Raw genomic sequence first — 18730 nt, forward strand, 5'->3', positions numbered from 1 at the left:
TCAGGAAATTTGAGGCAGATAAAGATCTCCAATTTTTTAACACTAAGATCGGCCTGTACCGATTTTTTCTTAAAGTGCCCTTTGCCACACTTTTGCTTGCTAGTTATATAAGTTATATGCTGCAGTTATATGTTCATGCCCCACACAGTAAGATTACGGTAACACTTTACAAAAAGGTTCCATTTGTTAACATTAAAAACATTACTGTAGTTAACATGAACTAATGAACTTAATGTTAGTTACAACATATACTAATGCATTTTTTGAATCAAAAGTTGTATTAGTTAACATTAATCCAAAAACTACATTATAATTACATTTATTGTGAATTGCTAACATTTATTTGTATTGAAAACAGTTATTAATAGTTCTGTTGCCAATATCAAAAGGACATACTGGCAACCAAAAGCCATGAGAGCATAATACACAGCAGAAATACTTACAAAAATAAGAAAAATATATCCATTTTAAGCTCAAACTGCTCCAGTGAGAAATCTTTCATATCTGTGATTTGTTTAATGTCTTTGACTATTAAGCAAATGTGTGAAGATGCATTGTGTTATTTAAGGTTAAACATTTATATATTTTATTAGTGGTGTATATAATATTAATCTGATTTAAATTGGGATCCTCACAGAATAACCCTATGAGTGGTAGATGAGACATTGAGAGCATCTGGATAGCAGCATGTTTAATTGACACAGAGAGCACTTGTGTTAAAGCTACACTATGTAACTTTTGGCCCTCTAGCAGATAAAAAATTTAACTGCATGCATGTTTTGGAAGAACATTGTTTTGGTAATGATTTAAGTTGTGCTTTGGCTCTGCTCCTCTGCGCGTATGAATGTGGTTCAAGGCACCGGTGTACACGTGGATACAGGACATTTTATCAGATCGAAAGGAAAAGACGGATATCTGAAAACATGTCATCTGAGCAGGTATTTTTGCTGTATTTATGCTGTTGTTTTGACTTATTGGAAGCAATGACGTTAGAAAAGTTAGGCAACGTTTGTAAACATTAGACATCACGATTGCTTGTCTGATTAGGATTAGGACATTCTGGCCAAATAGACCAAAGTACTAACTTATTTACAGATTTTCATTGTTACCAACCAGTGGTCAATATCATTTCAAGACTCACATGTTCTTGGAAAGCCTAGGACTAAAGGATGTATTTATATAAATTATTGCCATTATAAAGAAAAATACACACGTGTGCTAGCAAGTAAAAACTTTAGCACTTATTACAGTATAATCATTGTATTTCACTACACACACACAGACGTGTGTGGTGTGATTACACAACTATACATAAATCATATCAATAAAAAATCTTACCTGTTGAGTAAGAAAAAAGCCATCTCTGGGATTTTAAATCCTTTCAAGATCGTTGCCAGCTCTGATGTTCATTCGGGTTTTATTTTAGACACTGTTGATTTCCCTTTTTGCTTGTAGACTCTGCTCTCTCAATAACTTATGCATTTATTTACACATATTAAATTAATACCAGTAATGTAATGACAGGAAAATCAGACCTGGTGATAGCAAACCAGAGGTTCTCTCTTCTCTCTCATTCACTTGTACCTCTCAACCCCCCCTCCCATTTTCATCCTGTTCAAGCTCCCCGGAAGTGGGGAGGAGCCCTGACCAAACCCTTCCCCTTGTCTGTGTCTCACCCTTCCCAGGCTGTCGAGACTGCCCCCATGGGCATTAGGGAAGCCTGGGCCGATCTGTGTGAGCTGCAGGGAATCAGTGTCCAGTTATGGAGGTGGGGACACTGATCCATCCCTGATGCTCCGCAGGCTGCCCCGATCTGGCAGGGATATATTGGATACCGGTAGTTTAAATAGGGATACAGTACATGTCAATCTTTGGTGGATTCGGGTTGTACCCAAAAATCTATCCACCAACGCTTGGTGCTAGGCGGGGCATTGGGTACAAATAAACGGGTAAGTGTGCGGTTTGTGCACAGGGATATTCACAGGTATCTGGTGGTTACATTGAGATTCTATTTAGGGGAAACAGCATAGAGTAGAGGCCTTGGTTAATTCTGCCTCACCTGTCCATTGATTTGGTAATGAATTGGCCTGATTTTACAAATTTATTAAGGGAAATATGTGTGGATGGGTCCTGTAAAATGTTGTCTCTGTGTGTGACGTGCGATGCTATGGCAGGGGAGCTGGTTCCAGGGCCGTCTACGTCTGCTCCATGTCAAAATGATGCAGGAGGGGGAATTCCTTTCCTTGGGGGGTTCCCTCCAGAGCAGTCATGTGATGAGTCCCTCAAACACATGTTTGACCTAGTGAGAGTCATCGATGGTCAACAGCTCGTGACACTCACATACCCATATTTTTCAATTATTAAAGATCGGTTGTGTCGAGTGAAACAGGACACTCAAAAAAAGAAAATACAACCCAATTATTAGTACTGAAGAGCTGTCGGGAAACCCTCTTCCTGACGGCTCACCATAATCCAATGGCTGACCATCTAGGTCAGAAAACACTTTTTCTGGCCGGCATTCAAGTGGACGTTCGCAAGTGGTGTGCGGCGTGCTGTAAATGTCAGTTGGAGAAACCAATGGCCACCCCAAAAGAGGCATTGCGCCCTCTACTATTAATCAAGGTCCCCTTTGAAAGAATTGTCATGGAGCTCGTCATGCCATTAGAATTGGCCACATGTGGGCATCACTTTGTATTAGTTCTGGTGGACTTTGAAACATGATATCCGGATGCAGTTGTCCTGTGCAACATCTCAACACGTCATGTTTCGGAGGCACTCTTCAGAATAATCAGAAATTCTCACTGATCAAGCACTACATTTATGTCATGAACACTACACGAACTGTACGAATTGTTAAGTATTAAATCAATTCGCACCAGTGTTTACCACCCACAAACAGATTGGTGGAACGATTTAATAAAACCTTAAAAAATATCATTCGTAAGTTTGTACGCGATGAAGCTAGAAATTGGGATAAGTGGCTTGAACCTCTGTTATTTGCAGAGCGAGAGGTCCCACAAGCCTCCACAGGGTTTTCCACATTTGAGCTGCAGTATGGATGTCGACCACGCAGGGTGCTTGAAGTGATGCAGGAAGCATGATAGGAGGGACCTTCAAACAGTAAAAATTAAATAATGTTTGTTCTTGATCTTAGAGCAAAACTCCACTTTTTGGGCCAATTAACACAGGAGAATTTGTTCCAAGCTCAGGAACGCCAAAGCCGACTGTATGACAGGGGCACCAGGAGATAAGCTCTAAATTCGGCAATGGTAAATGGTCTGCACTTATATAGCACTTTTTTAACCTTAAAGGTTACCAAAGTGCTCTACACTGTGTCTCGATCATCCATTCACACACACGCTCATGCACCAATGGCAGGCGCAGTGCATGTCAAATTTTCCACCTCAACCTCCTTAAATCATGGAGGGAGGTGGTCCCTTTGGCCTTGGTGACTGTAGTTCTAGAGAGGGCTGAGCTTGGGTTGGAGGTGTCTCTCAAACTCATTCACTCTGGTCCCTTATGGAGACCACCTCTCACCATCGCAGCTCACAGACGTGGCCAAGTTGCAAGTGGAATTCACAGACATGTTCTCGCCTCTCCCCGGTCGCGCAAACCTCAAAGAACACCATATCGAGACCACCTTGGGGGTAGCCACTCCTATCGCCTTCCTGAACACAAGAAAAGGGTTATTCAGGAAGAATTAGAGACAATGCTTGAGATGGTCATAATAGAAGAATCGCACAACGATTGGGCCAGCCTTGTGGTTCTGGTACCTAAGAGCGACGGGACAGGTTCTGTGTAGACTAGACAAATTTGATGCATACACAATGCCTTGGATTGACGAGTTGCTTGATCGGTTGGGCGTAGCTCAATTTTATTTATAGTATAAATAGTTTTTTATACTTTGCATTGTTAATCGGTTCGTTTGAGGATATTACAGGTGGATTTAGGTAAACCTGAAGTATATCATGGTGTTATTGTAATAAGTAATGTTCAAGCTAAATCTGTGCCCTTGAGTGGTTTATATGTTTACAGTACATGGCTGGAATATTAATACCTTGATAGACTTGCTATGACAGAAATTACTTATCAAATGTTGCAGCTTCCATTGCACTATGAACCATTACATGAACCCAGTAAGGTGAGTGATCTTCCATATGATAAAAGGATAAATCAAGCTACCTCTCCCCCGTGTTCACACATAAATGTATCCCACATCATTCTCCCTTGCTCCTCCCTAAACCCTTGACAAATCTCTCTCATAAATACAGTCGGTAACTCATAATACACTGTGGGAGTGGTTTGGAGCGGAGAAAAACAAATTTCATTTACCATATTTACCCATTCATTCCAGTGGCGGCTGCTGGTCTTTCAAAGAGGGGAAGCTCATTTTCGGCCTACATTATAAACTTATTTACCCTATTTTTTGCACTAAATCAATCTTAGGTGTTGATCTGCCCTGCTGTTTAATTCTAATTTTTTCCTCGTAAGGAAGACTTTCAAATGGCTTCGCCAAAATCAGGTCGACAATATTAGCACCGTCTGCCATCGTGCGCAGTTTCACCCGTACGACGCTAGCCTAGCCTACTGTATGAATGAATGAATGAACGAACGAACGAACGAATGAACGAACGAACGCTCTAAAACAAAATATATTAAACTTGGTAAAACTGAAACAAGGAATGTGGTGTATAATTGTGTGAAATGTATTATGCAAATTGACTAGCAATTTCGCCAAACAAATATAAAGAAATAGGTTGCAGCAGTTTGTATTTCGACTACACTTGAGAAATCCGCGATGGGACTGAGCGCGTAATAGCTTCAGTGACTTCTTATAGTACAGATTCGCTGTCAATCAAAAGGAGATGCAGTCTTTCGACAGATCCTCCAATCATCACGCTGAAGCCCGGAGTCCGGCCAGCCCACTCCTCATTCACCCCCAGAGACGCTGAGCGTCCGTGGGCGGGACATAATTGCAGCATTTATCCAATGACCGTCTATTTTCGGAGCACTGAAAAAAACTGTTCAGAGCAGCCCCATTGAAGTCAATGGACGCTCGGCTTCAACAGGGAAATGCACTGACGCTACGGGAATGTATGAGAAGTAAATCGAGTCAGCCGACCTGCTATATGTAATGTAGCTGATTCTGAACGAACTCGTCTTCGAGATGAACGTGTTCTAACGCACTTTTAGTCAATAAATTGTTTACACAATAGTACATATTTGACCATTATTTTTTTGACATTATAGGGGAAGCTGTGCTTCCCTTGCAGTCTTAAAGAAATCCCCACTGATTCATTCCTATGAGGAATACAAAGAAAATATCCAAAAGATTTGGCTGTTTTAACAAAGACAAACATGACTAAATACTGTTGTTGTTTTGTTCCTTAAAAAGAGCTATACTTAAGTAACAGTGCAGTTTTATCGCAGCTCATGATAGTCTGTCAATCAGGTTCATAACAGATGGCTCTAAATTCTTCTGCATTTCAACCTGATTTTGTGACATTTATCTATTTGTTTTATTTGTATTTGATCAATTTTTTTATCTATTATTTTTATCTGTAATGTTTACCTGCTGCAGACATACACATTCTTAGATGTGGGGTTCAGCAATATTTTACAACATCTTCTCGACGAATTCACAACTTCTATTAATTAATGTTTTTGGGTGCATATTTTCTTCTTGGTTGGAAAGCGATATAAAGTGCAGTTCTGTATTTGTTACATTGTTTGAACAAAAAATAAATAACTAAACAACAGCTTTTCGTTTTTGTTATAAAAATAGCCATCTCTTCCTGTTTGCCTTATAGGATTTTAAAAAAAATAAATAAATAAAATATATATATATATATTATTTACATTTCTTGTTGCACTTAAATCTGTTTGGTGTACTATTCTGATGATAGTGAAACTTTGTAATATGGCACTTTTTGTACCACTGTCTCCCTAAGATGATTCGCTGATGTTCTTCCTCTTTTGTAAGTCGCTTTGGATAAAAGCGTCTGCCAAATGAATAAATGTAAATGTAAATGTAGGATTGAAAGGGTGACTAGGATTTGTTTTCCTCCCCTAGGGGGCCAGGCCTCCTTGCTGACTGTATCTTTTGTGCAGCTCTAAACAGGCTGTTCCACCATCTGGAGGTGAAGAGTGTTGTCTGAATCCAGACCTCAACCTGTGCCTGATGGATTGAGAAGTCCACATCTTCTCAAGCCTTTTTCTGGAGACCCTGACAGATGATTCTTCCTCTGCAAGAGGATGGAAAAAAGAATATGTTACAATCTCAATTTCCCTTCCCTTTTCATTGTGATTGATTTTCCCTCAGAGGGATGGTGACAGGTAGATGAAGTTACATCCCTTTCTCCTTGTCCCATTCGTTGCCCTCCAGAGATTCAATCAAATTTTAAAGCTCCAGTATTTATTCTTCTCTTCTCCCTTCTGAATTCACATATAAGTGGAGGCCATGACAGGGCTCAGTGAATACATAAAATACACAATTTCTGATGCCACCATATGGCCTATTGCAGTAAAGCACTGTCAAAACTGCAGAAGTCTGCAACCTTTTTGACATGAAGATTTAATTTTCCTTTTTAATCACTGTGCTACAGCCTCTCCAAATAAATAAATAAATAAATAAATAGACAGACAGTTCATGCAGAATAAAAAAAATAAAAGAAAACAAAATATATATATACCTGGAGTCCTCATCTCACGTTAGTAATTGATTTTATACATATGTTTCAAAATTACTGTTAATTTCTGTAGGAGTAAAACTTTGTAATGAGGAAAGAAATTACTGTATGCACCTTTAATTATGCTGATTTGACAATACACCGGCTGTACTGCAGTTTAAATTGTTTCTGGATCATTCCATTGACAAAACATTGATTAAAATATCTGTCCAAGAACCTTCACTATGCAAAGAATCCAGACAACATGACATGTGGAAAATCAGATGTGATCTAGGGACTTTATACAGTTTTATACCATTCGTACCATTGAAGAGACGGTAAGTTTATCCCTCACAGCCTCATTGTCATTCACATTAAATATCAAAGATGCCGCTCACGTGAATAAGGTCTATGGCAGCTTGATAATCTCAGCAGTAACTATATATTTATACATATATATTACATATACATATATATTAAATAAATATAGGCTATTGTTCTGAAAGCAAAAAGCAACTAATAATGCAAGAAACTGTAGGCTGACAAAAGCGAAAAACGCTAAGACGCGTTTACTTATGCAACCCTTTACTGCAGCACTGCTTAACCTGATATGTGTTGCATTATGAGTGGCTCGAGAGCATGGGCAATGGGCTAATTTTAGCTAACTTTAGCAATGTTGAGTGGAGTTGTGAATGTTCAGCATTCCATTTAGTTCATAACTAAATAAAACGGGATGCACGAATATGACAAAGAATTTCTGCAAGAGGAAGATTTGGCATGGAGGTTCAAGGGGCTTCAGAATGTAGATGGACTAAAATACTTACTCCTCGCTTGCCATGGACGTGCGAGCATTAGGCAATCGTCTGTGTTCCGCGACTGCTACCCTGTCCTTGAATAACGTGTAATGTGCAACTAAGGACAACTGTTGAAGTTACTGGTTGCCCCCTAGGGAGTCGGTGTCCTATGAAGACTGCGTAATATGCATATAGGGAGTGGTGATTGTCTCTTGCTTATGTGCGAGTGATTATTACAAGAGCCAGTGGTGGATCAAACATTAATTTGCAGACCAACTGCGGTACGGACCCACTGTTGAAGATCCTTGCGGAATATTTCAGTTTCTATACAATTTGAACTCAATCTACAGCATTTGTGGCATAAAGTTGAACATCACAAAAATAATTTGGCTCATCCCTCCATTTCTTTAACCCTTTAATGGAATGAATAGTGTGAATAGCACCTGCCACACAGCACAGTTATTTGCACTCAAATAGTCTTGTGGAAACAAAGAAATGAAAGTCAAACTGCTCTGAGTGTCACTGCAATGGTGTTGTATGTAAAGACGGTGATGATGTGCTTTTTCATACAGATGACCCAGGTACAGTTCTGCATTTTGTCCCACTTTTACCCATCCTGTTTTCCACTCTTAATATTTCCTTTTATACTGCTTATAATAATAAATAAAAATCTATATAATAGTTGACTGCCTCACAGTGATTTGGTGACAGTGTTGGTCGAGGAGATAAGAGAAAGTTTTGGTATTTTTACTATTGTAATATTGTAACCATGTTTTCGGCAGAAGCCATTGTTTTAATGCAATTAACCATGGTGTTACTACTGTAATATGGTGTTAATATTGTAACCATGTTTAATTGTATGGTTACTATGGTTTTACTACAACATAGTGATTCTATAGTTACTGTTGTAAATTCATGGTTCATTTTTGTAAAATAAGTTTAGGGTTAGGATTAGGGGTAAGGGTTGGTGTAGTGTGTCTGTGGGGCTCTAAATAAACACAATAAACACACTGCAGTGATGCTTCCATAATGTATATTAGTATTTAATTAGAGGTGAAAATAGTTTCAGCCATTTACAAAAGGGCGCAAATTACATCTAACTCTGTTTGCACTTAGTTAAAAAAATATGCTTTTTGTTGCTATATACATTTAGTGTACAGTTGTCAGGAGTGCAGACGAGGAGTGGGGATCTAACTGCGGGTTAAAAATGACAGAGTGCTGGCAGTGATGAGGGCCGGGAATTGTGGGAAGTGGAGTTTTTTTACAAAGACTAGTGAAACACAGGGCAGACAACAAGGGAATCGTGACAACAGTACACTTAGAGTGCAAACAGCAACTTGGTATGGTAATTGCAATTGTCTCACTAACCCAGAATTTTTATTTTTTATTTTTAAGAAAACAAGGGCTGAAATACATTTTTGTTGTAATCAACATTCGGCCACAAATGTTGATTGAGCTTGTGTTGCACAGAACATATTCCTTCAGTTCTACGCTCTCACATATGAATTATTTTCAGTGGGTTTACTGTTGAGTCCAGTGTAGTTTCTAATTGCCCCATCTATCGATAACAACCTCCATATTACAGTACCTCACCTGTCTTTGCAGCTAAGTTTCAATAAACTAATTGTTTTTCACTAGGAATTAAGTTTTGAGTATTTTTTCATTGTACAATGAACTCTTTTATCTCAAAAGATCAAGGAAAATGTGATCCCTCATGATATGCCTTATTTCTTACAACACTGCTATGATTATTGTTATACTTTGATATTATGGTGGCAAGTTGGCAATTTATTATAGTCATAAGTATTCTGAGAAATAATAAAAATTCAATTAAATGCATCCTTTCATTAAAAACTCACCACCCTGCTGCGGTAGTTATCCAAAATAGCTACAAAATACACAGCAGTCAATGTATGTGATAATTCATATAGCCAGATAAGGTCAAAAGTGTATAGAAACAAGAACATGCTGTAATGCCCTTAATGTAATTGCAGTTTGCCCTTACAGTAACAGCAGACTGCACCTGTCTTTCTGTTCCACACCAGTTCCTCTCATGCTTTAATGCAGTGTGAACACCTATGTAACAATCCTATCAAGCCATATTTTAATCCACTGTAAGGCAAATGTTCAGCTCTGTTTGTTTACTTAAAACAATAGGCTGTGTGTGTGTGAGTGTGTGTGTGTGTGTGTGGGGGGGTCTTCTGTTTTTGTATGGCAAGAGCTGCATAAAGATTCTGCAAAAATGTTCCACAGAAAACAAACATGCGGGTTTGGAATGGCATCTGTATTGTTGACAGCCTTTACATTTTTCGGTCAACTATTCCTTTTCTGCATTTAAAAATAAATTCAGTGTATTGTTTCATTTCTGCAATTTATTCAGCTGAGAAAGATTTATGTGCTGTTTCAGCTGTAACAGGCAGCTTTAGTTGTTTCTCTGAATGTAATCATCTGTGTACTGCAGCAGCAGGGTCTGTACTAGGGTCTGCAACCAAGAAAGACACAAAGATCAGGAAAAAGCACAGTTTTATCTGCTGACGATGTCGTGCTAGTCACCTATAATGTCAGTTACTGATTCTTTCCCAGGTTCCAGTGTATATCTTTAACCCCACTGTCCGCTGTGTCATGGTAATGGGCTGATAGAGCAGAACAGCTTTAGGCTTTGTGCCAACATCTCTACACTCACTATTTGTCTATGGCCAAAATAATATATTTATATATACACCGATCAGCAACAACATTAAACATTAAACACTCATGCTGCCAAAACAGTGCCAACCTGCATATCAGAATAGCATTCTGAGATGCTATTCTACTCATCACAATTGTACAGAGCAGTTATCTGTGTTACCGTAGACTTTGTCAGTTCGAACAAGTCTGGCCATTCTCTGTTGACCTCTCTCGTCAACAAGGCATTTCCATCCACAGAACTGCTGCTCACTGGATGTTTTTTTTATTTTGACACCATTCAGAGTAAAACCTAGAGAATGTTGTGTGTGTGAAAATCCCAGGAGATCAGCAGTTACAGAAATACTCAAACCAGCCCATCTGGCACCAACAATCATGCCACGGTCCAAATCACTGAGATCACATTGTTTCCCCATTCTGATGGTTATTGTGAACATTAACTGAAGCACCTGACCCATATCTGCATGTTTTTATGCACTGCACTGCTGCCACATGATTGGCTGATTAGATTAGAAGATTGTTGGTACCAGACGGGCTGGTTTGAGTATTTCTGTAACTGCTGATCTCCACTGCTTATTCACACACAACAGTCTGTAGAATTTACAAAATATAAAACATCTAGTGAATGGCAGTTCTGTGAAAGAAAAGCCAGACTAGTTTTGGACTGACAAATTCTACAGTAACTCAGATAACTGCTCTGTACAATTGTGGTGTGCGGGTTGGCGCTGTTTTGGTGGCACGAGGGGACTTACATGATATTAGACATGTGTTTTTAATTTTGTGGCTGATCAGTGTATATATATATATATATATATATATATATATATATATATATATATATATATATATATTGTAAGATCCGGTGATATCAATTGTCCTGATTTATTTGTTATGCTATTATTATCTTTTCTCATATTCTCTACTAATTAGAGTCACTTTTTCTTATTTGCTGAAAGTGACAAAATATAGTAAAATTAAATACAATTTTATATCAAAGGCTCAGTGTGGGTATTAATGTCAAAGCCAGAAATACAATGCAAAATACAGTAATAAGAATATCTCAGAGTGCATCACCAACATATTAAATTGAACTTATGTTTATCTAGTGATGTGATCCTTGCTACCTACTCAGATATCAAAATCTCTAAATTTTCACAGCCTCCAAATGACATGTGTAAGTAACAGTGCACTAGCTCTGGTCCCTGTATGGAAAAGAGAAGCTTGCACATTCGAAATATCTGGTTTGGTGTCATACCAGTTTGGAACGACATGAAGGTGAGTAAATTATGTCAGAATTTTTATTTTGGGGTGTAGTGTCTCCCAAATCTGCAGTATCACCATCTAGTACTGCTTGTGAAAAAAAATGCCCATAGGTCAGCCCTTGGGCTTTTCAATCAGACCCTTTCTATCTGATGTCAAGTCATGATCAATCATACAGCATACTCAACACAATCTCTGTAGCTCTCCGAGTGGACTCTGTGCCATGTGTGAAGACTTTGTACTTGTTTAGCACCCATCTGGGGCACATTAGCTGTTCTTCTGTCAGAGTGCTGGCACAACATTTACTGCAAATGGCTGGTCACTATCTCAAATAGATGAACACAGCCCTTTCGAAAAAGCCACAGACTTGTGGATCATTTATAACCTCAGCAACCTCCGTCAAGGCGTGGGAGCAGGAAGGAGGGAGCGAGCATTTTGAAATTGAGGTGATGTCAGGGTTATCATATTTTTTTTCAACTGCCCACCATGCACAGATTACTCATCGGCAAGCAATTCAGTCAGTGACAACTCTTGTCTTTTCTAGCAAAGTGCAATATCTGTGACTAAGATTTATCAGTGTCTACCATGAACTGAGCCTGTGGGCAAAAGGAGGAGAGAACATCTGTCTGTTAAGGATAAGAATAAATTATATTGAATACTTAACTTCTCAACTATCAGAGATGGCTGTAATTCATGGTGGTAAGATGCAGAAAAACTTTTTGAAAATACTTTTATTTTTAAAATTTCATTTGGTGACATAACTATAACTATATATGAATAGATAAAGTTCAGTATGCTTATTAAAATATATCAGAAAATCAAAATATCTGAATTCATTAACAGGTACCTTTTAATTCAACAGCAGGTGGATTTCAACATCTTCTTTTTTGAAGCATCAGTCAAGCATTATTTTGCTCCCAATGTTAACGCTCAGCCTGATCTCATTAATATATGTAGGTATTTGTACATTAATATTTGTAATATTTAAACAAACATGTTTGTATGTTTGGATAGACACTAAAACGTACAATATGGACTTTTGAAAGCATAAATGTAAAAATGTTTACGTATTTACAGCTTTAGAAATATTGACGAATCCATTACAAATATATTTGAATATACGAATCAATTATAAATATATTTATCGATATATATGTATATATATATATATATATACACTCACCTAAAGGATTATTAGGAACACCTGTTCAATTTCTCATTAATGCAATTATCTAATCATCCAATCACATGGCAGTTGCTTCAATGCATTTAGGGGTGTGGTCCTGGTCAAGACAATCTCCTGAACTCCAAACTGAATGTCAGAATGGGAAAGAAAGGTGATTTAAGCAATTTTGAGCGTGGCATGGTTGTTGGTGCCAGACGGGCTGGTCTGAGTATTTCACAATCTGCTCAGTTACTGGGATTTTCACGCACAACCATTTCTATGGTTTACAAAGAATGGTGTGAAAAGGAAAAACATCCAGTATGCGGCAGTCCTGTGGGCTGAAAATGCCTTGTTGATGCTAGAGGTCAGAGGAGAATGGGCCGACTGATTCAAGCTGATAGAAGAGCAACTTTGCCTGAAATAACCACTCGTTACAACCGAGGAATGCAGCAAAGCATTTGTGAAGCCACAACACGCACAACCTTGAGGCGGATGGGCTACAACAGCAGAAGACCCCACCGGGTACCACTCATCTCCACTACAAATAGGAAAAAGAGGCTACAATTTGCAAGAGCTCACCAAAATTGGACAGTTGAAGACTGGAAAAATGTTGCCTGGTCTGATGAGTCTCGATTTCTGTTGAGACATTCAGATGGTAGAGTCAGAATTTGGCGTAAACAGAATGAGAACATGGATCCATCATGCCTTGTTACCACTGTGCAGGCTGGTGGTGGTGGTGTAATGGTGTGGGGGATGTTTTCTTGGCACACTTTAGGCCCCTTTTAAATGCCACGGCCTACCTGAGCATTGTTTCTGACCATGTCCATCCCTTTATGGGCACCATGTACCCATCCTCTGATGGCTACTTCCAGCAGGATAATGCACCATGTCACAAAGCTCGAATCATTTCAAATTGGTTTCTTGAACATGACAATGAGTTCACTGCACTAAAATGGTCCCCACAGTCACTAGATCTCAACCCAATAGAGCATCTTTGGGATGTGGTGGAACGGGAGCTTCGTGCCCTGGATGTGCATCCCACAAATCTCCATCAACTGCAAGATGCTATCCTATCAATATGGGCCAACATTTCTAAAGAATGCTTTCAGCACCTTGTTGAATCAGTGCCACGTAGAATTAAGGCAGTTCTGAATGCAAAAGGGGGTCAAACACAGTATTAGTATGGTGTTCCTAATAATCCTTTAGGTGAGTATATATACAGTGTATATATATATATATACCCCCTCCCCGTGGGATAAATTGGCTACATGGCAGAGGAAGGAGCCTAGGGTCCCTCGTGGCGGATGTCCAATTCTACTCCTAACGAGGGTACCCAAAGTGTGCAATGGAGGCACAGTGGGAGTTGGCCCTCCATGATTTTCTGCATGTGCTCCAGCCTGAAAGTCTCCGGCAGCATGTAAACCTGGCCACACCCAATTCCTTAACGCAGCCGCTTCAGGAGGTGGAGCGTGCAGTGGCTGTCTTCAGAATGGCAGCTGGCCAGGGCTCACTCCCCCCCTCCCCGTGAGGGTACGTCATGCTGGGTACTCCAGCGGGAATGGCAATGGTGGAACCGAGGAGGTCTGCCGGGTTGAATAAGCGGCTACGCTGACGGAACTTTGGGATGAGGAGGCGAGACACCCAGTGGGAGCCCTGCTATAGTTGTGGCGAGTTGGGACACGTGGCTTGGAACTGCCTGGAGCCAGTGCCTCACCCTCCATCGTCGTTGGGAAACTAGAGGAGAGTGGCTGGAAAGAGGGACAGCTGCTCACCTCACCTATTACCCCCCTTCCAGCCCGAGCTTGCCAAAACTTCTTCCCCCGCACTGCCCGTCTCTGTCATCAGAAACCAGCCAGGCTGTGCAAGAGTTATGGCAACACAGTGGTGAGGGGTTCACAATGTGGCAACGGGAGCAGCTCAAAGGATTATCGGAGGCATATTTGGACATTTTCGCTGGCCAGAATGAGGAATGTGGTCATACAGGGCTAGTGCAGCATGACTTTGACACAGGTACTGCACAACCCATCCGCCTGTGATCACACCATCTGGTATTGACCAAGCAGCTGGATAGGCATTGGCTGGGACCCTGTGAGGTGTTGAAAAAGATCTCAGACGTTGTATACAGGGTTCGTATGGGGCCTCGGTAGCACCGTAGTGACAGTGGTGCTGCATAGGGACCGTTTAGCACCTTACCAGACACGGGCAGAGGTCTGGACAACTGAGGGCTCTTAGTACATTGGATAGCCATCGAGCCCTTTGACATCGATGGTCATAATGGGGCCGCAATCGCCTGCACCTCTTTCTGCTTGAGTACAGATTACGAACGAGGTGCAATGTCTGTGTGTAGCCTCCCAGCTTAACTTTGTTGTTAGTTCTGATTTGCTGTTCATGTTGCAAAGGATTATGGGTACTTACTATTTTACTCTACCATCCAGTAGAATTGTAGTGCTTTTTGTTATGTGCGTTGTGTGTGCTAAGTTTGATCTGTGTTATGTAACAGATGCAAAAGCTCAAGTGTGTTAATCACATCTGCCTGTATTCCATCTTGGTGACATCAATAAATGAGATTTTGTTGAACCCCAAAATCTGTGTGGCTTTACAATGTTTTAGACCCTTTAATACTACCCCAACCTCTAAACATAACCACATGTCAAAAATATAAAAACATGCAACAAGTACATTAATGTACAGAAGCAACATTTTTGTTACAATATATTAATTTATATATAATTTACAGCCACTAATCCCACACCTACTCCTAAACCTAACCATAACAATTATTAAGCATATAAAACGCATAACAGGCAGATAAATTTAATTACAATAATTTAGTCTGAAAAATTGCAAAATTCAGTACAAAAATAGTCCAAAGGGAGATGCGCTGCATCTGATGTGCTCCCAGCACATTCAATAGCATTGTGTGGGGTTGAGAGTAGAATTTAAATTATTAATCACTGTAAATCTTCTCCTGATGCACTCTATAATGGTGCTGCCATATCTCATTCAAATATATAAATAGCAGAATATGGCATGTTGCAAATGGTCAAGAGACACTTGAGAGCCAATGAGCATTCGGCATCACTGCCTTAAAACGCTGGTCATAATGATTGAGGCGACAATTTTTGGGTGCATCTCAAACGGAAGGCTGTAGCCTAGTTAAGGCGGGTGCACACTGTATGATTTTGGCCATCTGAGACAAATTTTGGGAATCCTAAAGGATTTATCTCATCACAGGGCAAAATCGGCAATCTTACAACGTTCAGTGTGACATGTTAACAGATGGCAGATTAATAGCCTTTGCAATGATCTTCAGCCTCTGACGAAATTTGGGATGTGTCTGAAATGTAGCATCACAGCCGTATACTGTGACTGCTATTACGATGGCCAGATGAGATATTCCACTCCTCTCTCGCACACTAATTCACTAGGAAAGAAAGCTGCTCCATGTTTGTGCCACCATAGCAACATTTGTGCCCAGTTATCACTCTACTCAAGCACTTTCAATGTTTTTTCTTCTTTTCATTTCTATATAAAAAAAATAAAAAAATAAATAAGCAGAAAATACTTTGAGAAAAGTGTAACACGTCATCAATATGAAAGCATTATTCTCTGAATTAAATAAATACAGAGCTTACAAAACAAAACAAAATAAATAAATGATAAAATTTTCTTGTTTTTTCTTTACATTTAGCATGCATTTTCTTTACAATGTTATGTTAATTACTATTTTACTTTTAATAAATTTATTTTAAACGTCTGTAAACTACTTTAGTTAAGATTCATACCACTCCAATTTTATTTATATATAAATAAAATAAAATAGAAAGATTGAACAATTTATACTGGTAAGTATAAATAGTAATTTAATCCAAATCAGCAAATACAGTTGGATACAGTTATAGAAATCTACGTCATTTTTGTGCATCATCCATAGGGAATTTGCAAGCATGATATATTATCAGCCTATATGAATTTTGGAAATTTTGCATTGCCGATAGGTTACTAATCTAAAAGAGGAGAAAGACGTACTATAACCAACCTTTGAGAAGTTTGTAATTTTTCATGCCACAAGCCTTTTTATTTCCACAATGAATATTTGCTTGTGGCAGCTCATTATTAGGCCTTTTAGGCTACCTCCCACACTCACGTTCATTCTCAACATCTGTAATTTTCTGTATTTGTGATCAGGCTGTCTTATTATAGGCCTATTTGACAAAATCCATCTTTCTTGTAAATGTTAGCCTATGCTCGTGATGGAGTGGTATTGGAGCAATGGAAATGCTGATGTCCTGACTTTCAGAGAGAGAGAGATAAAATGCTACTCCGTGGTGGGCAAATTTTGCCATTTCGCTTCTATTCTACAACACTCCTGAACCTGAGTCACGTTCACTGATCGGCAGAGGTGGGAGCAAGTCACACATGTTCAAGTCACAAACAAGTCTTAATCATCAAGTCTCGAGTCAAATCTCAAGTCCAGAGCAGACAAATCAAGCAAGTCAAGTTAAGTCAGTGACTCACCTCAAGTAAGTCAAGTCGAGTCAAACCACCGTACTAAAATAAATAGGTTTGTTTTTTAAATAAATATTTATTTTTGCACTTATACACTTATACACATATCTTTACATAAAATTTTTTATATGAATTGAATAACAGTAATGTGTTATACAATATATAGAAGTAAATTGCGTTAATGAACATGCACAGTATTTTTATTGTGGGCTCTTAAAAATACTGTGAATACTTCTAGATACCTTTGTGACAGGGTGGAGGGCGGGGCCGGGTCGTGATTCTACACACCCGGTCCCTTATCGGGCTAATCAAGCCTCCGAGAGGGATAAAGGCTGACTGCGGACAGTGGTGCGACAGACAGAGAACATATATGGGCAGCTGTCTGTCCTATGTGTGTGTGTTTGTGTCTTTTTGTTTATTCTTTATTAAACTATTATTTATATTGTCAAGCCGGTTCTCGTCTCCTCCTTTCCCTTAACCCCCTTTACAACCTTATTATCCAAATTGTTTAGATTTTTTGAATTAACTGGTTGAAATGTATAACACTGCGTGTATGCAACGAGGCTCAATCCAGTTTGCGAGCTCCTCGTCCAAATTAATGTAAAAAAACAATTAATGTTTTTTTGCTCATCTACCCGCAACAGGTGGGTGACACGTGACAAGAAATGCTGTTAGTCAAAAAGACGCTCTTGAAGAAATGCACTTTATTATATTTTTAAGAACAGACAAACGAAAAGACTTCAATGCTCGTGTCTGATTCTCTGTTTGTTCAGAGGTGTGCATCAGGATGGTTTCTCATGAAACAAGAACATGTAAAGTTATCACTCCTTTTTTCTAAATCATTCAACTGAATACTCTTTGCAAGAATAATGTAGTCTATGAGAATGCTGCAAGTGATCTCTGATCATCTCGAGTTAAGTTCGCTCTTAGACATTGTGAACGCAACTCTGTGATTGGTGACCGAGACTGTCAGTCCCTAACATTCTGTCTAACATATTTTGTGTTCCACATAACTGATTACATAAATATTAAATTATGTCTGAGCTATCACTTTAAAGAGATAGTTTACCCAAAGATGAAAATTCTCTAATTATTTACTCACCATTATGCCACACCAGATTAGTATGACTTCCTTTCTTCTGCAGAACACAAATTCAGATTTTTAAAAGAATATTTTAGCTTTGTATCGCTTCTGAAGATATTGATTTAACCACTAGAGTCTTAGGGATTATTTTTATGCTGATTTATGTTTGTTTGTATGTTTATCTTTAAAATGTTACCAACCGTTCGTTTAGACCTTGTAACGGTTACCCTGTCTTGTCCCTCTGTTGCCCTTTGTTTGTGATTTTGTCACTTTTGGTATTCCTTAGTTTTCACTTTTGTCACGCTTGTACCTCCATAGTCTTGTGTTCACTGTTCATTGTTTGCACCTGCCCTTGTTAATTTGCCTTTGGTTTCTGTTAATCACCTTGTTATCTTGTTTGAGTTCTGTTCTTTCATTGGCCCCTTTTCCCATGTTTGTGTATTTATACCCCGTGTCTTTGTTCAGTCTTCGTTGATCGTTGTTTGATGTTAACCCGGTGTATCTTTCCCTCCCGAGTTCCCTGTTCGTGGTTACCTTGGTCAGCTTGCTCAGTTTATGTTTCATT

This window comes from Xyrauchen texanus, chromosome 8, assembly GCF_025860055.1.
Source record: "Xyrauchen texanus isolate HMW12.3.18 chromosome 8, RBS_HiC_50CHRs, whole genome shotgun sequence".
In the NCBI taxonomy this organism is placed as follows: Eukaryota; Metazoa; Chordata; class Actinopteri; order Cypriniformes; family Catostomidae; genus Xyrauchen; species Xyrauchen texanus.